Here is a 27,500-nt window from a genome sequence, read left to right on the forward strand (position 1 = left end):
GTAATTATCTATATGGAATATTATGCTTAGTTTGTATTTAATACATGTAAGTACTGACATGTAATAAAAATGTTAATACTTCCCATATTTATGATAACATCGCTGGAACAAAGCCATGCATGTCCAAGAATGAAAAATAATATGACACAAGTTATGTAAAAGTATAATGTATGTAAATACACTATATTTCCAAAAGTATTCGCTCAGTTTAGGACTGTGTTTATGGGAATTGTTGACCATTCTTCCAGAAGCACATTTGTGAGGCCAGACACTGATGTGGGACGAGAAGGCCTGGCTCGCAGCCTACGCTCTAATTCACCCAAAGGTGTTCTCTTGGGTTGAGGTCAGGACTCATCCATGTCTTTATGTTCCCTGCTTTGTGCACTAGTGTGCAGTCATGCTGGAACAGGAAGGGACCATCCCCAAACTGTTCCCACAAAGTTGGGAGCATGAAATTGTCCAAAATCTCTTGGTCAGCTGAAGCATTAAGAGTTCCTTTCACTGGAATTACGGGGCCGAGCCCAACTCCTGAAAAACAACCCTACACCATAATTCCCCCTCTACCAAACTTTACACTTGGCACAATGCAGTCAGACAAGTACCGTTCTCCTGGCAACCACCAATCCCAGACTCCTCCATCAGATTGCCAGATGGAGAAGCGTGATTTGTCACAAAGTTTGGAGGTCTGTCGCGATTAACTCTGCAGAAACTTGGTGACCTCTGCGCACTATGTGCCTCAGCATACGCTGACCATGCTCTGTCATTTTACGTGGCCGACCACTTTGTGGCTGAGTTACTGTCGTTCCCAAATGCTTCCACTTTGTTATAATACCACTGAGAAGTTGACTGTGGAATATTTAGTAGTGCGGAAATTTCACGACTGGACTTGTTGCACAGATGGCATCCTGTCACGTTACCACGCTGGAATGCACTGATCTCCTGAGAGCGACCCATTCTTTCACTAATGTTTGTAGAGGCAGTCAGCAGGCCTAGGTGCTTGGTTTTACACACCTGTGGCCATGGAAGTGATTGGAACACCTGAATTCAATCATTTGGATGGGTGAGTGGACCCTTTTGGAAACATGAAGAATGAAACATGTTCATTCCATGAGTATTACATATGTCAGCATTTATATACATAAATATTTTATAATATTATATTCATATACATATGTATTATATAGAACTGTAATCACTTAAGTTATAATATATCTCATATGCCCCATTTTAAAAAATGCAATGTAGACCTTTTTGTCGGACCTCCTATGAAAACCCACACAAGTGGTGCTCAGACACGCAAACAGGAACACACACAGTTTTGCTTGAACAGAGCTAGGCAGGGGTCCATCTCTACTTCAGGCCAAATCTGTGAACACTACATTGCCAAAGTGAGACCATGACAGATTCAGTAGATTCAACATTAAACATGAAAATGACTTCAGCATACATCTCTCACAGGGCAGGAGGCAGCTTGTGAAGAAGATTTTATTCTCACACATTAACAGTCTCAGATTTTTCTGAGACGTTTTCTGTTTCTTGGTGAAAAAGACCACCATGAAAGCAGTGGTTTACAAATGTGCACTGTGTATTGTATAACCAAATAAAACATGAAAACTGCAATAAATATAATGAAATGACTCAGAAAAAGTCTCTGTCAACACTCGCTACATAGTGCTATGTTTTGTAGTTGTCTAGAAACGTAGTGGAGAACATCCAGAGCACTCTTACAATCCAACAGTGGTTCACAAGAGATGTAGATGATGTACCGTAATGGACACAGAACATATGCTTTGTTTATGAGATGGCATGAGACTGCTACTGCACAGCTATGAACAAACTTGTGTGAAGTTAATGCAGCAATTTGCTTGCATATGTTTAAATCAAAAATTCTATTTCCCACAGTTATGTTCTACATAGTGCTATTAGCCTATGTAGTTAGTCCCATGACAAAAATGCTTAAGAGCTGCGAGCTACTGAGTCTATGTTGACTGCAGCTTAACCCCTTAAAACCCCAGGCTAATTACATACAAAGGGTAATTATTCAGTAACTACAGGGACTTCAATGCAAACGGGTTGAGCTAGTCTTAGGTAATAGAAGCATGTAATAAAACTTCAGGCCTGCTGGTGGGCCTTGGCTTTTTTTGGGTTTTAAACTATGCATTTGACCTAGCGCTGATCAGGCCATATATGTTTGTTAACTTGTGTTAAATGTGAGTAAGTAGACTACACTGCATTATTGTCATATCTGCTACGTTAGGCTGTGGGTTTCCTTCAATAAAGCCTAAAGTTTTGTTTATCTACAATGCATTGCTGTGTTTGAGGTTTTCATGGGTTGTGTTGTGTCCATGATTTTAGGTTTGTCAGTTAACAATTAATCGCTGATTAATAATGCTTTGTCATTAGTCCAAATAATTTTCCTAGTTTGAATATTCACACACTGTCTGAGAAGGATAGCAAGTCCACTAGCATAGTGCTAAAATACCAGAGTACATTTTTTATAAAAATGAAACATTGGTGTCAGAAGTGGGCATATGCACCCATTTTTACTATTGAATATCCAGATCTTTAAACAAATGAAATAAAAACTACAACTAAAAACTTTATCAAAGCTAATACATTAATAACGCAATAAATTATTACACCACTCTTTTCTTGCAGCATTAACACATTTTCCTAGGCTACCTAGTCTGAGGCCAAGCTGCAGCACACTGTATGTTGCAAAAATGTTGCTATGAAAGCACTCTTAAAATGGTTCTTCAAGGGTTCTTTAATAAAGAAATCAGTCCTACATAGAACCATGAGGGTTCTGTTATTGGTACAATACAAGCTTGTAACAATAGAAGAGGCAGAACCCTACATAGCACTTTCTTCATGAATCTGAAGAGTGCTTTCACAATGCAAAGTACCCTTTAATCATGCAAAGAATTCTCTGAGTGTTCATGGTTTTATATAGACCCTTTACATGGTCTGGGAAGTCCCTGTAATAACTGAATAATAAGCCTTAGTATGTAAAAAGTTTCACACATTGAAAAAAATGCTATTTTATTACTGATAGCAATAAATTCATTATGCTTATTTTCTCCACTCGCATAATCAGTACAAATTAACTAGTTTTTAAATGCAAAGCTTTCTTTAGCGTCAAATTTAAAAAGACATTCATAAGACAAAGTCATTCAGAGACGTTTGATGTAAAAATATTCATTCTAGAGAAGCTTACAGAATCAGAACTGTTCACAGTGGTTTTAATAGTAACCAGATGACTGAAGAGTTCAATGCTTCAAAAAGATACATCACACAGTTACTAATTGAAATTGTTAAGGATACATTGGCTAATGCCTGAGGTGTTGTTTTATGGTAGTTTTGAGATAATTATATTCTACAACATATCTTTAAAAGTGTTTTTTTTTTTATATTTACCACTTATTGGCCAGCATATCGCTACTGTCAGAACAAAATCTTGTATATCCATTTTTGTCATTTTTCAGTTTTTGATATAATTTAAAAATGTATGTTGTCCTTTACATTGTTTCAAACTTCATGATGAACAGACCAAGAGAAGTGGCCCAAAAAGACTTGGAACAAATTCTGGTTCCATTGACTTAGATTAAAAGTAAAGTATGTGTTTTCCTTCTCCTGTAAAGTTATTATTTTGGAGATATGAGGTTTTGATCCGACAGCATTGATATAAAAAGAGGAATGTGTAGGTTCACTAGTTGTTTTGATAGCAAATAAAATGGCTATATTTGCATTGTTATCATCATGACCCCAAGCTCCCATCATTACTTCTGCAAAGAATGCAAAGAGTCTGTAAGTTTGTCTAAAATTTGACTTTTAACAACTTAACTATGCAGAATGTTTGAAAAATCTGTGTGATTCTCCTTTAATGACTGCAAGCAGTTCCATGAAATGCTGAAAGCTCAGTAAAAGGGGGTGTCTGGTTCTTTTCACAGCCTTTAGCCTAGCACTGTGAGCTTTCCACATTCACAGACAGCACTGAGCTGTAATTGCCTAGAGATGACATTAACTCCAGATAGATGACTCAGTCTAGCGCCATTCCATCACTCTGTAAATTACAGAGCACTGCGATGATGAGAGGATGCCCAGCCTCGTTATAGAAATACAGATTAGAGCATTTATTCTGTCGCGAGAATTAATCATAAAGAGAATGTAGAAAGCTAGCTGAGCTGAATTGGCTGCGATTGTGTGATTTAGAGAGGGAAAACAGGGCGGACTGGGGGTAAATGGGATGGATTTGGTTGAGATGGGATGCAGGACAGAGTGTGAGAAGACAATTACTCAGTAAACGACCGCGGCCGAGACGTCATCTTAAGAAAGTGTCAACGTGGCTTCAGCTCAGTGTCTTTCATTATGAATAATTCAGGACCGCAGGGAGCTGTTTGTGTGTAGGGGGGAGGTAAGGGGTGTGTGGGGTGAGGGGGCTGCCATTGAGCCCTGGGGGGAAACATAATTGTTTGCAAATGGAGAGAAAAAAAACACTACAGGGTGCAAATAAGCTTATACATGTATGTGCTTACCAGAGAGAGAGAGAGAGAGAGAGAGAGAGAGAGGGTAAGAAAAACAGAAAGAGAAGACAAAAGAAAACAGGAGAACCTCATTCTGTTGTTTATTGTTATTGTTGGTATTGTATTGGATGTCACTGTTACTGTTGTTATATTGATTTTGTAATATTGCTCTTCGTACAGTAATGATACTCTGAAGCAAACTGAAAGAGGGCTTTTACACATAAAAGCATGACTAAGCTGTTCACACAAAGAATTCCCAGCCGTGTGCCCAGACACACACTCAGGATAGGAATTTAAGCGGTGTGAGTGAGTGTTTATAAGCAGACCACTTTTCTACCACATGCGATGCCATGTGGGGGATAAGATTTGTTCCGATGACATCAGCACAGAGGCAGAGAGGAAATCTAACCATTATCACCCCCATCAATGCCCCTGCACACACACATTCGCATACACTCAGGGCAAAAAATGTCAGGGTTGGGCCGATTTTCATGTACATGATTGGGCTCAGGGTTATTATCCAGCAAATTATATTTTAAGTACAGTGGAATTTTTGTAAAAATGCCAAATGGTGCCACACATTTGTGTAAAGTGTCTTTTAATATACTCGATTGAATAATATGAGCTCACAGTAAATCGCAAAAAATGTATTATATTTACCAATTCAGTTGTCTGAACAAAACCTCATATCTCCATTTTTGTCCTTTTTCAGTTTTTGACATAATCCAAAAGAACCCTTTGCCCTTTACCCTTTGTATGTGAATTTCATGATGAATGGACCAACAAAAATGACACAGAATGACTTGGAAAAACGTCTGGTTCCATTGACTTGCATTAAAAGTAAAGTATGTTTATTCCTTCACCTGTAAAGTTCTCATTTTGGAGATACAAGATTTTGTTCAGACACCAGCGATATACATACATACATACATACATACATACATATATACATATATACGTATATACATACATCCTTAAATTGGGTCTAGTTTTTGGTAACTGCTCAAAATTGGCACCAGTAGCACCTGATGGTACCTCATTGTGTTTTCCTCCAGGCCAGTGTGCTCACTTCCCCCTAGTGCGTGTGCATTCACTAGTGTTTATGTGGTGTTTCACTGCACGGATGGGTTAAATGCAGTGGTTGAATTTCCCCGCTGTGGGACTAATAAGAGTAACTTATCTTAACAAGGTAGTTACGAAGCTAATACACTTAGCATGCATTTGTTTTTGCTCAGATTTCTACACTCTACAGAAACCAAGAGCAACTTTGCATCATTTTACATAATTTTGTGCAAATATGGATGTTTTTGTAATTGTTTGAACCCAGAAAAGCATAACTAGTGTTAAGATAAAGTAGCTACACTGTAATCCCTCACTCTCTTTTAACTCAAATAAACAAAGTTTTTACATCAAACTGAATGCATCCCACATATTACTGAACTTCTGAAGTTAAGGTAACGTTTTAGATGATTTCATACACCTGAATTGCATTTTTGAGTTGCATCAACTTATTGCCATTTAGTCTGTTAAAGGTTGGTTTAACGCATTTCTCTGTCATTGAAGTAACTCAATGAATGTGTATAACTAAGTGAAGCTCAGTGAGCTGTGCTGTTTTAGTGAAATACAGTGACATGTCGGTTTTGTCAACACAATCTTGTTGGGTAAAACTGCTTTCCCATTGGCTCCTGGCTCAATCTATTTGCATATTGGGTGCTTCTTATTGTTTGTTTTACTCACCATCAACATGCTTTCATACCACCATGGCTGCTTTTCCTCAGGCGTGTGCTTTTCACATATGCTTTACGCAACCGCCTGGCCTTGTGGTGTTGGCTGAAAGGATGAGTTATCATTCTCTTTGCTGCTGAATGAGGGTCTGTGCTGGTGGGTGAGCACATTCATGATACAGCTTATTCCCTCAGTGCTTGGCAAAGTGGTCAATATGTCTTAATCAGAAAAAGTTTCCTAATTAAAAAATAACACGTAATATTAATTTGGGATTTTAGGTTTGACCAATTTAAAAAGTTAAAGTAAAATAATTAGAACTTACGATTAAGCACAAAATTTTAGTTGTTCTAATGTCCTGTGTTTAGTAATGTGTTCACAACAATGCTTAAGCATTGTTCACCAATGCTTACCTTAATTTTTTAAGTCAGTTTCATTTTTTTAAAAGTTATCTGAACTTATTCGGGCTTAACCAATAACGTTGTTCACCAGTGCTTCATTTAGCTCACTTAATTTTTTTTTTTTTACGTTATGTGAAATTATTTGGGGTGTAACCAATGCAGTGTTGTTCACCAATGCTTACCTTAATTTTTTAAGCTGATTTGTCTTAAGCTATCTGAACATATTGAGACTTAACCAATGCTTAAGTGTTGTTCTCCAATGCTTACATTTAAAAAAAAAATTTATTTTATGAACTTATCTGGACTTAACCAATGCTTATCTAAAGTTATCTGAACATATTCAGGTTTAACCAGTGCTTCAAATGTTCACCAAAGTTTAACCTTATTTTTTTTAAATAACTTTTTTTTAAAGTTACGTGAACTTATTCGAGCTTACAGTGTAATTACCCAGTTAGACATTTGCACAGAATGACCAAAAAGACAATTCAGTTATTAATTGTAGTCATTATGTTGTTTTTAGCTGACTCTGGAAAATGAGTTAGAACAAGAACCATAAGTTCTGTTGGTTCCTGTTCTTGTATTAGCATGTGCCATGGAAAACACCCACAGCACCGGTCAGGTTCGGGCTTTAATTAAAAAGACAGCGAGTACATTTAAGATCTATTTGTTGGCTTGTATTGCTTTTAACTGTTGTAGCTCTCAGTTAATGGCCAAAAGGGCCAAACTTTACCAGCACTCACAAACTCCACCCCCAAATGACCCCCAACTTTTCATGGCTAACACAACAGGGTTGGTTGGTTAGGGGGGCTTATTGGGGGGGGAGTTGGTTCCATTTATAATACAACGAGTTTGAGGTCATTGTCCCACTTCAAAGAACAGCCATTTTTATTTGCCTGCTTTTATTGGGCAGACAGACAGACTAAGGGGGTCCCTGGGGTCCGACGCGCCAGAGAGAGAGAGAAAGAGAGATAGCGAGAGAGAGAGAGAGAGAGAAAGAGAGAGAGAGAGAGAGAGAGAGTGAGGAAAACATTAACTTTTCCCCCTCTCATGCTTGAGTTGTCTGAGCAAACAGAAGCTGTTTTCTGGCCTTTATGGTGAAAGTGAAAGTCACTTCGCACGGCGCTGACAAATCTAAGCTCTAAAGAGACAGAAAAGGCAACATCCAATGTATGTTTCACCCATGAGCATCATTAAAGTGACATTCTGGCTTAAAATAGCATTTAATGTAATTTGTTGTGTAATGCAGCTTTCTGTGGGGTATAATGAAAATGAAAAAAGCTCAAGCACTGGCTGTCAAAAGCTAAGTAGACAGTTCTGCCCTTCACATATAGCATTACATGTTAAAACTGAGGCTCCTCCGACAGCTATGCATGCATAATACAGCACACACAAGCTGTGCATTACAAATACAGGACTGCAGGAAAAAATGTGTACTGTAAATAAAAAGTAAATTACTGTAAAAATTGTTGCCAGTGAATTACAGTCATTTTACATGATCTTCTTTTACAGCCTCACCGTCTTGACAGCATTCACAGTTTTGTATAATTTTCTTACTTTTGTCCACTCTCACTATAATGCCCAGCATGCATCACACAACTAACGGAAATTCTACAGTAATCTACTGTATTCCTTAAATTATTCCAGTAATCTACTGTGTTCCTTGCTAATTTTTAAATTCAATTGTTGTTGATAATTGTTTGGTATTTTTTGATGGTGTTTTGTGTTTATTTAATTCATCCCATATTGTCATAATTAATACATATTTGGTTACTGCCATCTTTATAGTGTTGGTGACTGAGATCAGTGCATGTAGTTGCTGTAATATGATGTTCAGTTCATGGTGGGATTGAGAAAAAGTCCTATGCTGTGGTATTATGCTAATTTTCCTAACCATATAACTTCATGAAAGCAAAGTTAAACAGTCTGCAAAATATATTATATTTATATAGAATAGAATATACTGTGTAAAATATTGTGGATAACTGTATTACATGTTTTAATTTATTTTATTTTAGCTTATATTTTACATTTTCTAAAAAAGGTATAATACAGTACATTTTTCATATATAAATGTACAGTAGATTACTGGCAAAGGTGCTGCAACAGTTTTACAGTGGTTACGTAATCATACTGATTTTTAACATCAAAATTACAGCTTATTACTCTAAATGTACAGTAGAATGCAGCTATATCACATGATTCTTGCTGTCCAGGTGACTGAACCACAGTATATGGTTGTAATTTTACTGTTATTTACTGTTAATAAGGTACGGTAAATTACTGTGAAATTAATACAACCAATAATGGCCAATAATGTCTGGGAATTTTATTTTAATTACATTTTTTTGTATAGTGTCATGAAACCTTTTTCTTTCTTAAAAAAATGATTCAGCCAGCTAGTGAAAAAAAATTAAACAGCCCACTGTCTTTCTGTACAGCCCACTGTAGTCTTTCAAAAGTCCTTAACTGGGCATGTCACCAACTCCAAAGTGCCACAACGCAAAATCTACACTATACATATATACTACATTAAAAAGCACTGACCGGTAGAATGGACCACTCTGGAGCATCAATTCCAAGCATTAGCTAAGGGGAATAAAGCTGCCCCCCCAGTACTGGGCTGCAGAGCAGTGGAACTATGTTTTCTGGAGTGGTGAACTTCCATCAGGTACCTTCGAGATGAGTTGGAGTGACTTTTGCAATCCATCCATCTTCAGTACCTCACCTCACTAATGCTCTTGTGGCTGAATGCAATCAAACCCTCACAGCCATGTTCCAACCTCTAATGTAAAGCCTTCTAAGAAGAAGAGAAGCTGCTCAGGGGCCAAACTCTCTATTAATACCTTTGATTTCAGAAGAAATGTTGGATGCGCAGGTGTAGACATCACAATATATACAGCTATTTCCTAGTGGTAGAGTCAATGACCACTCTCCTCACATTCTGTCCACTCAATTAGGCTCCTGGAGCTAATGTGTCCCACTGGAGAAGCTGAGCAGATAACTTTAACAACACCAGCACTGCCACTTCTATAGCAGCCAAAGAGCAACAGCAGCTTAACAAGCTCCAAAGTGCTTAGTAAGACCAGCTAAACAATACCACTGAGCCAGTGGAGGCCTTATACAATACCCAGTCACATAAATACAAACACTGGCTTCTCTCTCCTCCTCTCTCTGGCAGGTTTCAACCTCGCTGGCAGACAATCAGACAGAAAGTAGGGGGGCTGCACTGTATTTGACTTTCAGAAGCATGTGATGCCTCCATGTTCTTTCTGTTGCGGTTTGATTTTTGTACTTGGAGAGGGCCATGCTTGGACTTGTATCATCATGGTGCCTATCAGTGTTCTCCTCAGAGCCAAACACTGATCTAAGTTCAGATTAGGCAGGGTCCAGACAGCCAAACAAGCCTGCAGAGCTTCAGGGCTTTACTGCAGGGTAAAGATGATGAATGTGATGCCGTAAAACTGTGGTGATAATAAACAGACACGTTGTTTGCCACTGTAACGTATATCACATACTACACAGCCTGTCAAATTTTCAGAGACATCACCAAACGGGCATTTTTCCTTTGTTGGTTTGTAGTAATGTATCATATTAAAGATTATTATACTCTTTAAAGCTACACTATGTAAGTTTTAGGGCTTTGGAGACCTCTAAACCAGACCTTCTTTCTGAGCCTGTGTCTATGGCATTAATACACAAAAACACATTAGTCTAGACTTTAAATAATTTAATAAACAAATAGTTACTTTAAATAAGGTGTTGTTTATATCACCTAACCTGCCTGTATTTGCTGCATTGTGCTAAGTGGTGAACAAAGAAGGAGGGCTACCCTACACACCCAGACAGCGTGAGGCCAAATATGATTTCTTGGACTCCCACCCAGGAACGGCTATGGAATTGCTGGGACACAAATAATAATTTATTCTTGGTTATCTTTTGGTTATTTATGGTTCTTTGAATTGTTATGATTCATTACGAAGGTGTTGTGCTAAAACATGTTAAGACTTTCATGTAAAAGTTCATGATGTAGACTACATGGCCAAAAGTGTGTGGAGACCCCTACTAATTATTGAGTTGAGGTCTTTCAGACATGCCCAAACAAACACTGGCAGTAGAATGTGTCATACTGAAGGGGTCACTAACTTTAAACATGGCACTGTCATAGGAAGCTACAAGTCAGTACGTGAAATTTCTGTCCTGCTAGATCTGTCAACTGTAAGTGCTTTTATTGTAAAATGGAAGCATCTAGAAGCAACAACAGCTCAGCCATGAAGTGACAGACCACACAAACTAAAAGGTCTGTGCTACCGAGTGCAGAAGCATATAGCGCATAAAAATCCTCTCTTCTATTCCTCACTACATAGTTCCAGACATCCTCTGGCAGCCACATCAATACACAAACTGTGTATCGAAGGCTCCATTAAATGAGTCATGGCCAAGCACCTGAACAAGCCTGAGATCACTATGTGCAATGCCAGGTGACAGCTGGAGGGGTGTAAAGCAAGTCGCCACTGGACTGTGGAGCAGTGGAAATGTTCTCTGGAGTGATGAATGATGCTTTGCTACCAAGCAGTCTGATGGATGACTCTGGGTTTGGCAGATCCTAAGAGAATACTACCTACTGGAATGCACAGCACCAACAGTAAAAAGTTCGGTGGAGGAGGGATAATGGGCTGAGGCTGTTTTTAAGGGTTTGGGCCCCTTAGTTCCAGTTCAGGGTGATTTTAGTGCTACAGCATACAAAGACATTTTACACAATTATACACTCACTAGCCACTTTATTAGGTACTGTTCAGTTGCTTGTTAACACAAATAGCTAATCAGCCAATCACATGGCCGCAACTTAGGCATGTAGAGGTGGTCAACACAACTTGCTGAAGCACAGACCGAGCATCAGAATGGGGAAGAAAGGTGATTTAAGTGACTTTGAACGTGGCGTGGTTGTTGGTCTGAGTATTTCAGAAACTGCTGATCTACTGGGATTTTCACACACAACCATCTCTAGGGTTTACAAAGAATGGTCAGAAAAAGAGAAAATATCCAGTGAGCAGCAGTTGTGTGGACGAATGCTCATTTGACTGAATGGGCACAAATTCCCACAGACACACTCAAAAATCTTGTGGAAAGCCTTCCCAGAAGAGTGGAGGCTGATATAGGGGGGGTGTCCATATCAATGCCAATGGTTTTGGCATTGGTTTTGGGATGGAACGTGATGGCCAGGTGTCCACATACTTTTGGCCATTAAGTGTATGTGACTGGGAGTGGGCTTTATACGCTATATGCCAGCTGTGTCTTTTTAAACCTCTTACCTATATGTAAACAGAATTACACTCTTCACATAAAGTGATCAGAAGAACTCTTTTTAAGGGTGGAGGAAGAAAGAGGAGAGTTCTTAAACTGCACAAAACCCTGTGTCTCCTATTCCGCTCATGCCTAGCTTTGCAGTCCTCCTCACAGTGTTTTGTTGGCCTTCAGTTCGCAGTTATGGCAGCAGACTGAAAGGACACTCCACAGACAGCAGGCTGGTGGAAAATGAAGATAAACAAACCCAGCTGAGGCCTTCTAGGGCCAAAGAGTGACTCTGTGCCACTCCTATAACAGACAGTGTTTTGAAGAGGTCACACATTTCCTTAAACACGCAGAAACAGCCACCTCAAACACGTCCAGCCCGCAGTCAGATACTGAGCCAGCGCTGAGAGAAGGGCTCCTACTCATACGCACACACACAGCAAGAGAGAGGTTCAGCATCACTCAGTTGGCCAATGTTCACTGACTGAAGAGCTTGGCAAAAACTCAAGTTTATAAAGTTTCTAGACAGACAAGACATGAAATTTGTAGCACTTGAGCTGCGAGGCTAATGTAGCTAACAAGTAATGGAAGCACATGATCACCAATTAGCATTGTGCCAACTGAAAGCCTAATTTCTCTTTCACTAGCTTCAAACCAACCATAAAAATAGCTGAAAGACTGAATTTTGTCCATGTTTTTGTACATTTTTATATATAACAGTGTGTCACATGTTGTCAGGAATCACATCAACCAGCTTATTTGAGATTACTTAACAACTTTCCACTGTGACATCTGAATTACAGGCTTTAATGCTGTATACTGGATGCTCCAACTAGTCTACTGACACCCCTCAATGGTGCTGAACATCACCAAATCATGACTCAGTGCCTCTCCCCCAGCATCTTGTGGTGTTTACTGGCCACATCAATGTCAGAAATGCCTTTGCTGCTTTAAGCTAGTGGGCACTTGGAGAGACAGGCTTTGTTTTAATAGGAGGCCAATGCCACTGTCAGCACACAAACACACACACACACACACGCAGATGTGTGTTTATGCTCTCTTCACATTCTGCGCTCCGGGCTCGTCACTCATAAGCCTGATTTACTGAACACTCTCCTCTGAAGAATGCTGACCGTCTAGTGTTACAGAGATGTGATGGAGCAGTGCTCTATATGCCAATGCTGCGGTTCAGAGAGAGAGAGAGAGAGAGAGAGAGAGAGAGAGAGAGAGAGAGAGAGAGAGAGAGAGAGAGAGAGAGAGAGAAAAATAAAAAAAGAAAGAAAGAAAAGAAATGGGGCAGAAAGAAAGAAAAGGAGGAGGAAAAAGATGGAGGGAGAAAAAATAGGGAGAAAAGAAAAAGAAAGAAAAAGAAAGAAAAGAGGGTGGATTAGAGCAGAAAAAGAGAGATAAAGAAAGAAAAGAAAGGAGGGAGAAAAATAGTTGGATAAAAGAGAAAGAAAAGAAGAAAGAAAGAAAGAAAGGGCTCAGAAAGAAAGGGAGAAAAAAGATGGAGAAAAGGGAGAGAAAGAGAAAAAGAAAGAAAAGGGAGGGAGGGATAAAATAGTTGGATAAAAGAAATAAAAAAGAAAGAAAGAAAGAAATTGGAGCAGAAAGAAAGAGAGAAGGGAGGGAAGGGTGAAAATAGATGGAGAGAGAAAATATATGGAGAAAAGTAAGAGAAAGAAAGAAAAAAACAAAAAGAAAGAAAAGGGTGGTAGGGAGAAGAAAGAAAGAAAGAAAGAAAGAAAGAAAGAAAGAAAGAAAGAAAGAAAGAAAGAAAAAAGAAAGAATGAAAGAAAGAAAAGAAAGAAAGAACAAAGGTGGAAAATGAAGAGTGAGATAAGAGAAATGAAGAGAGAAAGAACAGATAAAGGGAACAATAGTGGGGTAGAGAGATAAAGAGAAGATGAAGAGAGAGAAAGAGAATGACAGAGGAAGAGAAGATGAGATATAGAGATAGAGAGATATACAGATAGATAGAGAGAGAGAGAGAGAGAGAGAGAAAAAGAGAGAGAGAAAAAGAGAGGAAGAGAAGATGAAGATATATATATATATATATATATATATATATATATATATAGATATATAGATACATAGAGAGAGAGGAAGAGAAGATGAAGAGATATAGAGAGAGATATCTAGATAGATAGAGAGAGAGAGGAAGAGAAGATGAAGAGATATAGAGATATATATATATATATATAGAGAGAGAGAGAGAAAGAGAGAGGGAGATAGAGAGGAAAAGAAGATGAAAAGATATAGAGATAGAGAGAGATACAGATAGAGAGATAGAGAGAGAGAGAGAGAGGGAGGAAAAGAAGATGAAAACAGCTAGAGAGATGTATAGATAGAGAGATAGATAGAGAGAGAGAGGGAGAGAAAGAAAGAGAGAGAGAGAGAGAAAGAGAGAGAGAGAGAGAGAGAAAGAGAGAGAGAAAGAGAGAGAGAGAGAGAAAGTGCAGTGGAGCAGCGGTTCTTAATTACAGCCTCATTCATCACCTCCGGCTCTGCTTGGCGATCCGCCCACCGTCTACTTCTCTTTTCTCATCCTCCTCTCTTTCTCCCTCATTCCTTCAACACTCTCTCTACTTCTCCTGTTCCTTTCTGATGACTGAGTCTCAGCCTCTCGTTCTCTCTCTGAAATATTGTCCCGTTGATTAATATCTCTATCATTACACTCAGCCTGTCTTGCATTTGCAGCTTTCAGCAGAGCTGAGTTTAAAAAAACCAAATCTGCCTCGTCCCCCAAATACGGTCCATCAGCCAAGACATGCTCACTTCTTTACTGTGTACTGCAGCTACAAGGCTAATGTAGCTAAGAAGTAATGGAAGTTCATACCCCAACAATTAGCATCATGCTGTCTGTATGCATACAATATCAGCCTCTTGAGGAAACATCTGACTGAAATTTTGGCTGATCGACTACATTTTTATAAAAAATATAAAGTGGAAATCTGTGCACTTTAGAGCTTTGGCTACTGAAGTATGAGCTTTAAAATAATGTAATCTCAGATTAGCTGCAATTCAGCTTCTTTGGTGCTTTTTTATCAGCTCTCATCAGCCCAGACACACGTGAGTGATGCTGTGCAGTGATATTCACACCTGCACACATGCACAACATTTTCAATTTCAGACAGGGAAATTAGAAAACTACAACAGTCACAGGCTATATGTATATCGCTGCTGTCAGAACAAAACCTTGTATCTCCAAAATGGTATCTTTACAGTTACAGTTTCCAAAAAACATACATTACTTTCAATGTAAGTCAATGGAACCAGACTTTTTCCCAAGTCAATTTTAGCCATTTATTTTGGTCCATCCTTCAGGAAATTTACAAACAATATAAAGGACAACAAGCATTTTCAAATTTCAAATTATGTACACACACCCACATTATTGTATATATAGATACACTCACCGGCCACTTCATTAGGGATTTTCACGCACAGCCATCTCTAGGGTTTACAGAGAATGTTCAGAAAAAGAGGAAATATCCAGTGAGCGGTCAGTTGTGTGGACGAAAATGCCTTGTTGATGTGAGAGGTCGGAGGAGAATGGGCAGGCTGGTTCCAGATGATAGAAAGACAGCAGTACCTCAAATAACCAACCAAAATCTCTGAGGAACGTTTCAAACACCTTGCTGAAAGTCTGCCACGAAGAATTAAGGCAGTTCTGAAGGCAAAAGGGGGTCCAAACTTTTACTAGCAGTGTACCTAATAAAGTGGCCGGTGAGTGTATATAGTTAATGAATGATTTTATGTTGTTCACACACACATACACACACAATTTCAACTTAAAATTCCATTTGTAAATATCCTTTATCACTGTACGTATCTAATTAATCACCACTGTTAGAATAACGGTAAGCTAACGACGGTGTACATTCACCCTCTGACACTGAGTTTAGTACCATAAGCCTGCGGCTCTAATGTAAACAGCTGTAGCTTTTGAGAAATGCATACAGCATATTTCAGTTTTTCTACTGTAGTTTTTGAGTGAATGCTTTAGTAAATACCTCACCTTAAAGCATACGTTTTTAAATGAGCACTGTCTTTTATTTTGGAAAAAAAGAAAATTAACTAAGACAAACAATTGTGAAGAAAAAAATTGGCCCAGTAAAACTGTTTAGTTGAAAATGTTGCTGCTGTTGATACTGGATTGGTTACAGTTTTCTATGGCTTATAACGAAGTGGCCAGCAGCTGTCTGCCCTCATTAAGCTGATGAACTGCTAAGAGAAGCCACACGCTGTTCTAATGAGCCAGTTGAAGGAAGACATTCAGTGGTCAACAGACAAAAACAGAAACTCCTGACACAATGAGATTAACATCTCAAGTGCTCTAAAAGCAGAGCTCTGTGTGGTGTCGTTTAGTTTTTATGCTAAACATTTACACCAGTTAATTTACCCTCAAATTCAGCCTTTCTCAATAACGCAACACAGACATTCAGATTAAACTGAGTTTTTAAGCAGAAAGAAAAATCCTTTGGGCAGAAACATCACAGAAGAGAATCTTTGAAAGGGAAGGAAACTCATAAGTGAAGAGAAGTACCATTTTGTGTAACATTCTGCATAACCACAGATGGACTGGCCAGAATACTGTTTATGAGGAGCCTGGCCGCTTCCTATTTCCCCTGTTATAACAAAAACAGAACTGCTAATCAGCAGAGGGCGCCTGCAAGCGAGTTCTGAATGAATGGGAGTAAATGGCGCTCAACAGCTAAAAATGAAAAGTTAAAATAGTTTCCAATCACTCGCCCAGAACTTTCCTTCAGTTTTAGAAAGCAGAAGAATGTATTTCACCAAAAAAAGCAAAGACAACTTATCTATATATTTCCTTTTCACTACAGCAAACGGGTTTTGGGCACCAGAAGGAGGTGGTTATTGCTAGAGAGGGATGATTGGCCAGCGGAGCAGCTCATTGGCTGTTCGTAGTCACTGGCGTCATGGATGTACATGCCAATAACTCAAGTTTAAAAGCTCTTAAAAATATGCTGCTCTGTGCTCAGGATATGATTGCATTCTTTTACATTAAAAATGTTTAAGCATTTATGAACTAAGACTTTGCTCAAATGCTCCATATCAACCCATTCATTTTGGACTGCTCGGGAGCGCCCTCTAGCGTTTGAGAAACCCAGAAGACATTACGGAGTGGTAATTCTCCTCTCTACAAGTTCTCTGATGCTAGCAATGAGACAGTGGGCCGCCAGCTTTGCTGTCAGCAAGCCAAGAGTTTCCCCCTGTATTCTTGCTATCTAGCCTGTTAGCTTTTGAAATATGAACTTTTTGTATTTTTTCTCTATAAAAGCATTTAAGATACATTTTAACTGCAATCTGATGACTGACGTTTGAGTAACAAACCCAACAACTCAAAATTACAGTAAGTTACTGTAAATTTACAGCATAAATTTTCAGTGTATGGTTAGCACAGTGCTAACAGGTGCCATAAGCTGTCGTTACCCATTAGCTACATTAGCTTCCAGTACAAAACTAAAGAACAAGACTTCAGACATAAACTCATCATGGCTGATTGACTGCATTCTCCATTCACACAGTGAAAACTGTGTGAATTATATTTTTGGCTAGCTCATTACTGAGGACTCATTAAATTACAGTGTACAGTAAATTTAGCTACAGGCACAACCTAAAGGAGTGAATAAAGAGAGGCAGCACAGATCAGGCAGGATGGTTATTTAATGAGATGGAAGAAGCCGAGCTGTGTCAGGGGTCTCTCTTCATGCCGTCTCTCAAGACTTGGAATGTTATTTCTAGGTCACTTTGAATTTTCAGCTCACACACCAGCCAAGAGCAGCACAGATGGAGGAAAAGATTGATCGCAGATCAGTGGCCTTGACAGGCAAATTGAAAATGTCAAATTTCAAAAGCAGCTTTCTCTCCCAACACGCACACAAACACGTACAGTCCCTCTCCGTCTGCAGCAGATATCAGACATGCCTTTGGGATTGGCTCGCTTGAACTCGACTCGTGACACATGACACGCTAGCATTAGCGCACGATCTGCAGCCGCAAGCAGTTGCCTCCAGTCGTCGGTGCATGAGAGATGATCAACGATGGCCATTGACCTCGGCCATCAACAATCACACGCTGTGCTACAACCCGCTGATTACGCTCAAGGCGGCTGCCAAGACTTTCATTCTGGGCCTGGACGCTCTCACAAAAGCTACAGAGGGCTGCGCTAACCTCAGAAAGTTTCCATGAGGCACTTACCACGCTAATGCAATATACATAAACTTTGGGGCAAGAGTGTGTGTGCCTGTGAGTGTGTATGTGTGTGTCTCCAGCTTTCCCACCCGCTACTCGAACATCAAGGGCCAGAAAATGAATGAGAAACGGCAATAAAAGTCAATTAGCATGGCTAACGCTAGGCTAAAACATCACACCTTTTAATTAACCCAATTAATTCACCTTTTAATGAACTTGAAACGTTAATAGCTTCAATAGTTTGAGTTTCATCAGTGGGGATGACTTCTGAACACTAAGCTCACCATAAACAGTGGAAACTAGGCTTAGGCTAATGCTAAAGATTCACATTCTGCATTGGGCTGCTTCTACTTTCATGTTAATGTTCACAGAACTTCATACACTGAGTGCAGTTGTCATTTTTATGATGGACATTAGGCAACTTTAGCTAACTCACCACAGGGGCATCAAAATCAAACTTGATATAGCAACAGCTACCATGAAATTAGCATTTTGGCCTAGGATCCCTCAGCCTCATTGGTTTGACAAAATTCACAATTTTATATCCTTTTTGTGGTTTTCGTCTATGAATATTCACTACAATACCCAACATGCATTAAGCAGAAATGCTAGCATAGCCATGATGTGCAGCTTCTTAGCAGTAATATAGCAATAACTGGCTTGCTTTAGCATTAGCCATCTAGAGAAAGAAGTACATTTCAAACAGCCTGCCCTGATATATCTTCTCCAAAGTGCTTTTAGTTCCTTCTACCTTCAAGATACATCATCAGAAGGGGGTTTAACTAGCGGGTAAATTGGAAAAAAAATCCGACTCAATATTACTGCAACATTGCTAAGAGGCTAGTAGGCATTCAAAATACCAGCTATATATCCTTCTAATCAGCCTACAGCAATTAGCCTCACCCATTCACAGGTGAAGTTATAAGGTGTGTTGCAGCCCCAACTGCTTTTTTTAAACAAGGCATGGGAGCCAATCAGAACAAAGGATATTTACATGGATTAGCCTTAAAGGCAAAGTAACAGAAACAGCCTGTTTAAGTTTAGAAGGTTGGAAAATGGCCATGTTAACTGAATTATGAGTGTTTTTGATACATGTTATAAACGGACAAATAAAACCAACGGTCACTTTTCTCCTGTTTGCAACACGCAGCCTGTCTCTCTCTCTCTCTCTGACATTTCCTCTCTCTATCTCTCTGCCTATTGCACTCTTGGACAATGGAAAGAAGTACTTATGTTTGACAGGCAGCTTCTCAGAATGCCAGTTCCCAGGGCGAGGGTGTCACGAGGCTTTCTGCGGAGCGTGTGTGAGTGAGTGACAGCTTGGTTTGTACTGCTGTCCTCTTGCTCCTGTGCTGGTCTCATAGGAGGGCAGTACAGGACAGACACAGGCTGTCAAAGCCCACAGCTATATGACACCTTTGGCGTCTGCTGCTGTGAAATCAATTCACTTCCAGTGTGGCGTAAATGAAGCCTCTTTTCAGAGGGTGTTTATCTTCTTACATCATTTTTAAGCACTCGAGATAGCAATTTTCAAAAAGTGACAAGTTCAAACTTTACCATATATCGCTGTTGTCAGAACAAAACCTCGTATCTCCAAAATAGTAACTTTACAGGAGAAGGAAAAAACTATTTGACTTTTAATGTAAGTCAATGGAACCAGACTTTTTTTCCGAGTCATTTTGTGTCATTTCCTTTGCTCCATTCATCATGAAACTTACACACAATGTAAAGGCCAACAGGCATTTTCAAAGTATGTCAAAAACTGAAAAATGGAGATATGAGTCATGTTCAACTGTTTATTTATTTTTCCCTCCAAAACAGAACCCCTGTTTTCTTTGTCTACACTGTATTTGGCCTCATTCAATAAGGTGGGATTGATATTTTACATCAGAAAACAACACTTCAGCCATGATACATGCAATGATACATTTGCTTCCCAACAGCCAGGAACAGTACAACGTTTAATCATTTTCCCACATCTCTAATAACCCTGCAACACAATGTCCGCAGTAACAACACTGCACATTGCTTCCACATGAATGGGTGGGGCTAAGTTGCTGTAGGCTGTATGGGCAGATGTATGGAAATGTGTTTATGGTTGTGACATTACAACAATGACAGATTTATAACAGTGTTATAGTGTCATGGGAAACACTTCTGCCCTCCACGCTGTAGACTTGGGTTCAATCTCTTATCTGGGTGAGCACCTTACACACAACCAGTAAGAATCCTTGGGCAAGGCGCTCAACACTGCCTTCGCCTACATTGTTCTGGATGAGGGTGCCTGCCAAATGCTATAAATATCAGAATCAGAATCAGAATCAAGCTTTATTGGCCTGGTATGCTACATATACAAGGAATTTGGTTTTGGTTACAGGAGCTCACAGAGCACAGTATCAGACAGACATTCACATGTAGGGAAAGAGATAAAATGAATATAAAATATAACAAAATAAAATAAAATAAAACCTGCATTCCTACCTCACTCACTCGAACAGACACACACAAACACACACACAAACACACACACACACACACACACACACACACACACACACACACACACACACACACACACACACACAGTCATACCTGTAAACCTTACATTGTGCAAAGTTTAGTCTAAAGTTAATGTGCTGAGTGCAGCAGCATTTAAAGGTTGTATAGTGGCAGAGAAATGAGGTAACAGTCAGATGGGTGGGGTAATATCGCAGCTGAGTAAGATGCTAGAACAAACACTGGTTTGAGTGGCAGTTCCAGAAGATGGAGTTGAGCTTGATACTATATACGAGTATATGTAGAAGTGCAGCTGAAATCAGTGAAACTGTACCAGAGCTGTCAGTGATCCACACGCTAAGCATTGATTATCTGTGACAGCACCCCCAACAAGCAGAAACAGCAGTCGGGGGGCAGTGTGAGTAAGTAGGTGGGTGGTGGACATGGTTAGGTCCACGTGCCAAAAACAGAATAAAATCAATGAGTATAAAGATGGACTGAAGACTTGGGCTTCATCTTTTTTCTTGCTCTGCTCTTTTTATGTCTTCCCTCCATCTAGCCCTGTTGATGGAGTTGATCCCAGGCCTCAATTCCACACAATATTCCTGATCCCAAAAACCAACACTAGGTGAAATTAAAAGTACAAAATTGATTATATTTGACCTGAGCATGGAAATTGTATGGAAAGCTAACCATAGCTACATTAACATGACTATCAGCAGAATGACCATTTTCAAAAAAGAGGACAGTGGGGGCAGGAGGGCACCATGGGGTTGATAACATAAGAGCACAGACGTGTTTGGGGGCTGACTGAACTGTACCTGATTCTCCTTCAGGTGGGTAGCGGTTTGGTATTGAACAATTCTGTTTGATGTCTGCTTTTTCATTGTGTTACACTTCACTTTGTTTTCCACTGGAATATTAATCTCTGTACTACATCTAGATAAAGACAGCAGAATATCTAACACTCCACATGCAACCTCAACACCAGTGCCCAGATAACATGTGGATTGGACTGCTTCTGGCAAATATATGGCACTGCTGGCCCTCTGTCGGCACTGGCAAACTGCATGTGAGCCAAAAGTGGCCCACATTAAAAATGCTTATTTGGCCCACATGTGTTAAAATAGATCTTGGACACTTCCTGCCAGTATGTTGGCCTATGTAGCATCTTTTTTACTGGCTAAGAAAACATAGTCAAAATTAATCTTCCTCAATACTAGAAAAGCTACTAAATAATATCCACTCTGGAAAAAAATGCATTTTATGTATTTGTCAAAAGTGTATTTGATATGAAAAAGTATATACACGCTTAAAAAAGACGGTTCTTCCAGGGTTCTTTATTAAAGGCAATGGTTCTATTTATAACCATGTACAATACATTCTCCATCAATCTGAAGAACCACTTCACCATGCAAAGAAGCATGAACTGGTTCTTCAGATTGATGGAGAATGTATTGTATATGGTTATATTTAGAGCCTTTTTTAAAAACGTCCTATTCAATCGAAAAAATGATGGTCCAGTTCTTTAGGAAAGACAATGACTCTATATAGAACCATTAACACTTTGCATGATTAAAGGGTTCTTTGCATTGTGAAAGGGTTCTTCAGACTGATGGAGAATGTGCTGTAGATGGTTTCCATATGGAAGCTTTTTGAAAAGTCTATATAGGACCAAAAAGGGTTCTTCTATTGTTATGACGTCAAGCCTGTAACAATATAAGAACCCTATTTGGTGGTATATAGAACTAGTTTTTCAAACAGGTTTCTTTGCTCTCTTTACGCAAATGAGTTGAGTGATGTCCAATCAGGTTGTTGATGTGTGGCATAGTGGCCAATTCCGTCACGCACAGTGACAAGTTAGAGCAGACTGAGTGGGAGATAAGACAATTGATAAAAAAGAGTGTATTCAAATTGTGGGTAGTCGACCCTGAAATCCGGGGGGTTGAGCCACGCCCTCAGCACCCCTGCTTGCTGAGTCCTTAGTAGAAAGCACGAGCCAGAATTGGGTTATCACTTCTTTGCTACCTGGGAGTGTGGAATAAAGTCCAATCTTTGGAGTCCACTCTCAATTCCCAAATGCATGGGTTGAGGAATTGATTCGTTTTGGGATCGACTCCCAACCCTCCCTTCATCATTCTGTCTTCCTGCACCTCTTCACCGCTACCTCCTCTCTGCTTGCTTTCACCTTGAAATCTCTACTTCCTCTTTCTCACTCATTACATTGCGTTTTTTTCCTTCCCTCTCTCTCTCTGTCTCTCTCTCTCTCTCTCTCTCTCTTTCCCTCTTTCCTCTGACCTTGGTCTGTCGGCTCCTCTTATAGAAGTGGAATACACTCAGGAGGCACACTCACTCACACACGTGAAGAGAATGAGTGTGTGTGTTTGTGTGCGTGTGTCGACTGTGTGGTTAAATCCGTTTGGCCCAAAGGCTGAACCACCGTCAGTTGCTCACTCAAGGACGTCAGAGACAAAGCCAACAGGGCGTCCAGCAGGAATGACCCAAAGAGCCAGAGAGGCAGTGCTGATAAACTGCCCCAGCGCTGCAGTGGACAGAAATATACCACACCCATCATGTCCCAGAACGACCAGCCTTAGCACTGCACACCACATGGCCTGCCAAGAGATTAGATCCAACATTAATCGAATACACCTGCACTCAGAACACTCAGATCCTCTGAGCACGGCATGATCAGCTGGATCAGATGGGTTTCATTAGCATTGGAACTGAGTATTAGCACTGGAACAGAACAATAGAGCTGGAACAGAACATTATCACTGGACGTGAACAAGAGTGTTAGAACTGAACATAAGAAAGGGAAGTAAGTGAATATTAGAGAATGGATAGAACATTAGCATTGGATGTGAACGTTAACATTAGGATAGAACATTAGAGTTGAAAGTGAATATTAGAGTTGGAACTGAACATCACCACTTGAAACCAAACCTTGGTTTTGGATCTGAATTGCTATGGAGCTGAACACTTGCATTGGAAACAAACATTTGAGCTAGAACAGAACTAACACCTAACATTGGTGTTGAAACTGAACATTACAGTTAGAACTGAATATTAGCACAGGAACTGAACATCAGCTTTGGAAATGAACATTACAACTAGAACTGAAGTGAATATAAGTCCATACACCGAGTAATAATGTAATGTTATTAGATTAATCGGGTGGAGATTTTTTTGTATATAAATGTGTGCAAAATCTGCTTCAAGCATAATGAACACTGACACATACCGTAAAACACTGCATCTTCCCTGTTGTACTACATGCTGGTAAAAGCAGTGGTGTTAAAAATAAAGAGAGGGGGTAGGCATGTGGCACAGCTGACAGATCCTTAAAGATTTGTGCGGTGTCAGTCGGCCTAAATCACAACAGCTGAGATTGCAGGAACTGCTGCACACTCCTCTTGTGCTCTCTTTCTATTCTATCTCGCTCTTTGCTGTCAGTCACAATCTAAGACTTCTGAGTTGCAAATCCTCTGATGAATAAAAACAGGGAGGTTAGTGAAGGGTGAAAGTAAAAAAAGAGGTCCGATTTGTCTTACCAGCACTGTAAATGCTGAAAATAGAGACTTTTGTTCTAGGAGGCACACACAGTGAACACAAGCCAAACAGAAAAGCCAGTTTGAAATGTTGGTCTGAACCCTAACACAGCCTGAGAACTTCCTGCCTGAGATCAACGCAACTCAATCAAATCTTCAATAGTCCAAACTGACCCAAGCCAGACACAATTTACTTCAAACCAGATCCAGCCTAAACTATTTCATCACTTTATGTTTTGGGTTTCTGAGACTTATAAAATTCAGTTTAGACCCAACCTGGCCCGAACCACCTCATCAAGTTTTGAGTGTGAACCCGACACAAGCCCTACAAAACTTTGTCTGAACCTAACCTGAACCATATCAATTTTTAAATCTAAAACCGACCCAAGTTCGACAATATTTTGTTCGAACCGAATCTGACTCAAGAAACACATTGTCAAGTTTTGAGTCCAAACCCAAAGCTGCATTGAAACCTGTTTTTGACTTATCAGTCTGAACTCAACCTGAGCCCAACAAAAGTCCTGACCCAAGCCAAACCACCAAGTTTTGAGTCCGAACCTGGCCCAAGACTGACAGAAATTTGTTATCCTCACGTGACAAAATTTGTGGCCCATATTACATCATTAAGTTTTGAGTCTGAAGTTGACTTGAGCATGACAAAATATTCTTCAAACCAGACTTGGCCCAAACCACATCAAGTTTCAAGTCCAAACTCGACCTGAGCCTGACAAAATAATGTCCAACCTTGCCCAAACCACTTCAACAAGTTTTGAGTCTGAACCTGGCCTCAGACAGGCAAAATTTTGTCACCTGGACCCAACTCAAACTAAGTTTTGAGTCCAAGCTGATCCAAGCCCAACAAAATTTACTTCAAAACTACATCATCATCTTTGAGCCTGACTCGTACTGAGACGAACAAAATATTGTTTGAACCCAGCTTGGCTTGAACCACATCAACAACTTTTGAGTCTGAACTTTACCCAAGACCAAACCCCCTCCTTATCGTCAAGTTTTGGGTGCAAATATACCCAGTCCAAACCACATCATCAAGTTGAGTCCGAACCTGATGTGAGCCTTACAACATTTTGGTGAATTCTGATCTGAACCACATCAACTTTTGAGTCTGAACTCCATCCAAGCCCACCAAAATTTGCTTTTCAAAATAGTTTAAATTCTGTTTGAACTAATTTATTCAACCTGTGATTTCAAACATCACAAGCATCCCAAACATCACTCTGTAGAGCATTTGTTTTCAGTCGATTCAATGTTTTATTTACCTCATATCCATTTTTCTCGAGCTTGTGTGTTAAATTCTGTCAAAACATGACACCAGCATTCCAGACTGAAAATATAGTAAGGCAAAGAAATTAATGGGAGAATAAACTAAAGATAAAGATTGTGTGAGCCGTCAAGCTCTGTAGGCTTTGGACAAATATTGAAGCTATAAACAGAATCCACACTGAAAGTGGATGCAGGACAACATTAGTCAGCATAGTCAAACAGTGCTTGGACCCCTAAAGCAACATCAGCAGTCTCACAGTTCTGAAAGTGTGAGAAATGTGCAATGCTGTTGAAATGGGCTTTGATTACAGAAGCCAATATAAGGAATAAAAGTCTGCGAGTCAGGCCTGGAGTAAGAGTCAGCAGTAAGAGCCAGTGTGTGGAAGTTACTTACCACTTCCTTCCCTCAGACTGAGCTAGGTTTCTGAGCCTGGTTTTAAAAGACAGATTCCTCCATGGGATAACAAACGGATCCAGAGAACAGCTTTCACTCTCTGCTTAATGAAAAAAATCTGTTCCCAGATCAAAAACAGGATGAGAAACAGAGAGAACGTGTGGTGGAGGAGTGCGCAGAGAGGCAGAACAGGAACAAGTTTCTCTGTCACTTCAGGAAGAGTGGCAAGAGCTATAAAGAACAAGAGAGGGAGGGAGAGGGAGAGGGAGAGAGAGAGAGAGAGAGAGAGAGAGAGAGAGGGGGGAGAAGGGAGAGAGAGAGCAAGAAAGAGAGAGACAGAGCAAGAGAGAGAGAGAGAGAGGGAGGGAGCAGGAAGAGAGAGAGCAAGATAGAGAGAGAGAGAGAGAGAGAGGGTAAGACAATGACATGGAGATAAAGAGAGAAAGGGAAAAAGAGAAAGAATGAAAACAACAGACAGACAGAGTAGAGGAGAGATATAGATAGAGAGAGAGATAGCAAGAGGTAGAGAAGGAAAGATAGAATGAGAGAAAGAGTAGGAGAGGAAGAGAGAATGAATGAGAGAAAGAGAGAGTGAGAGAGATGGAGAGAGAAAAAAAGAAAGATAGCAAGAATAGGAAGAGAGAGAGTCCAAGGGAAAGAGAGGGAAATGAGAGACTGAAGGAAAGTAACGAGAGAACAAGGGAGATAGAGAGAGCGAGAGAGGGAAAGTGTAAGGGGGAGAGGGAACGAGAGCAAGAGATGGAGAAAGAGGGGGAGAGAAAGAGAAAGAAAGAGAGTGAGAGAGATGGAGAGAGAAAGAAGGAAAGATAAGGAGTAAGAGAAGAGAGAGAGTCCAAGGGAAAGAGAGAGATAAGAGAGAGACAGAGAGTGAAGGAAACATAATGAGAGCGTGAGGGAGAGAAGGAAAGTCAGAGAGAGGAGAGAGAGAAAGTATATGGGGGAGAGGGAAAGAAATGAGAGTAAGAGACAGAGAGAGGGAGTAGGGGCGAGAGAATAAGAGGGAAAGACAGAGAGAGAAGAGAGAAAAAGAGAAAGTATGTGAGAGAGAAAATGAAGGAGAATGGAGAGAGAACGAAGGAAAGATAAAGAGAGAAAGAGAGAGCAGAATAGAGAGAGAAAGAAGGAGTGCCCGAAAGAGAGAGGGAGCGAGGGACAGAGAGAGGGGGTACATAAAGAGGTGTAAGCAGGTTTGAGAGCTGGTCAGTCTGTGGGTCAGTGAAGGTCACTCTGCCTGCTCAAACTGAAATCACCTGCCAATGCACGCCCCCATCACCCCCCCCACCCCCACCTACTCCACCCTACTCTCAACCAACACCCCCCACCCCTCACACAGTATTCCCTGACAGCTCCCCCAGTACCTTTCAGTATCTAGGAAAGCCAGTTCATTTTTGAGGGAAAAATCCTTCAAATGTTCTTACAAGCGGTCGATTTTTGTGGCCTACACAAGCTTCTGACTGTCCAACATGGAAATACCTACACACTAGTGTGAAGGAACGGAGTGAGTTTGTGATAACCTTGACATCTGAAACTCCCCCTAAGAAAACCAAAGTTATGTTTTGAAATAAATCCATTTCCCCGTCACATAAATTCCAGTCTGTCGTCC

The 27,500-nt window shown here is 40.1% G+C and overlaps 1 protein-coding gene across 2 annotated transcripts in view; it reads right to left on the minus strand.

Moving 5' to 3' along the window:
* The window catches only part of prickle2b (prickle homolog 2b), a 163,213-nt gene that overhangs the window by 68,038 nt on the left and 67,675 nt on the right, over positions 1 to 27,500 (minus strand). The window contains exon 1 of one of the 2 annotated variants that reach the window (XM_017711617.2): positions 25,877 to 26,067. The exons of the other annotated variant lie outside the window; for it this stretch is intronic. The gene's annotated coding sequence lies outside the window, so the exon portion shown is untranslated. Of the gene's footprint in view, positions 1 to 25,876; positions 26,068 to 27,500 lie in introns of those variants that run through there. 2 annotated transcript variants of the gene reach the window in all.

Source organism: Pygocentrus nattereri, chromosome 21 (genome assembly GCF_015220715.1).
Source record: "Pygocentrus nattereri isolate fPygNat1 chromosome 21, fPygNat1.pri, whole genome shotgun sequence".
Lineage (NCBI taxonomy): Eukaryota > Metazoa > Chordata > Actinopteri > Characiformes > Serrasalmidae > Pygocentrus > Pygocentrus nattereri.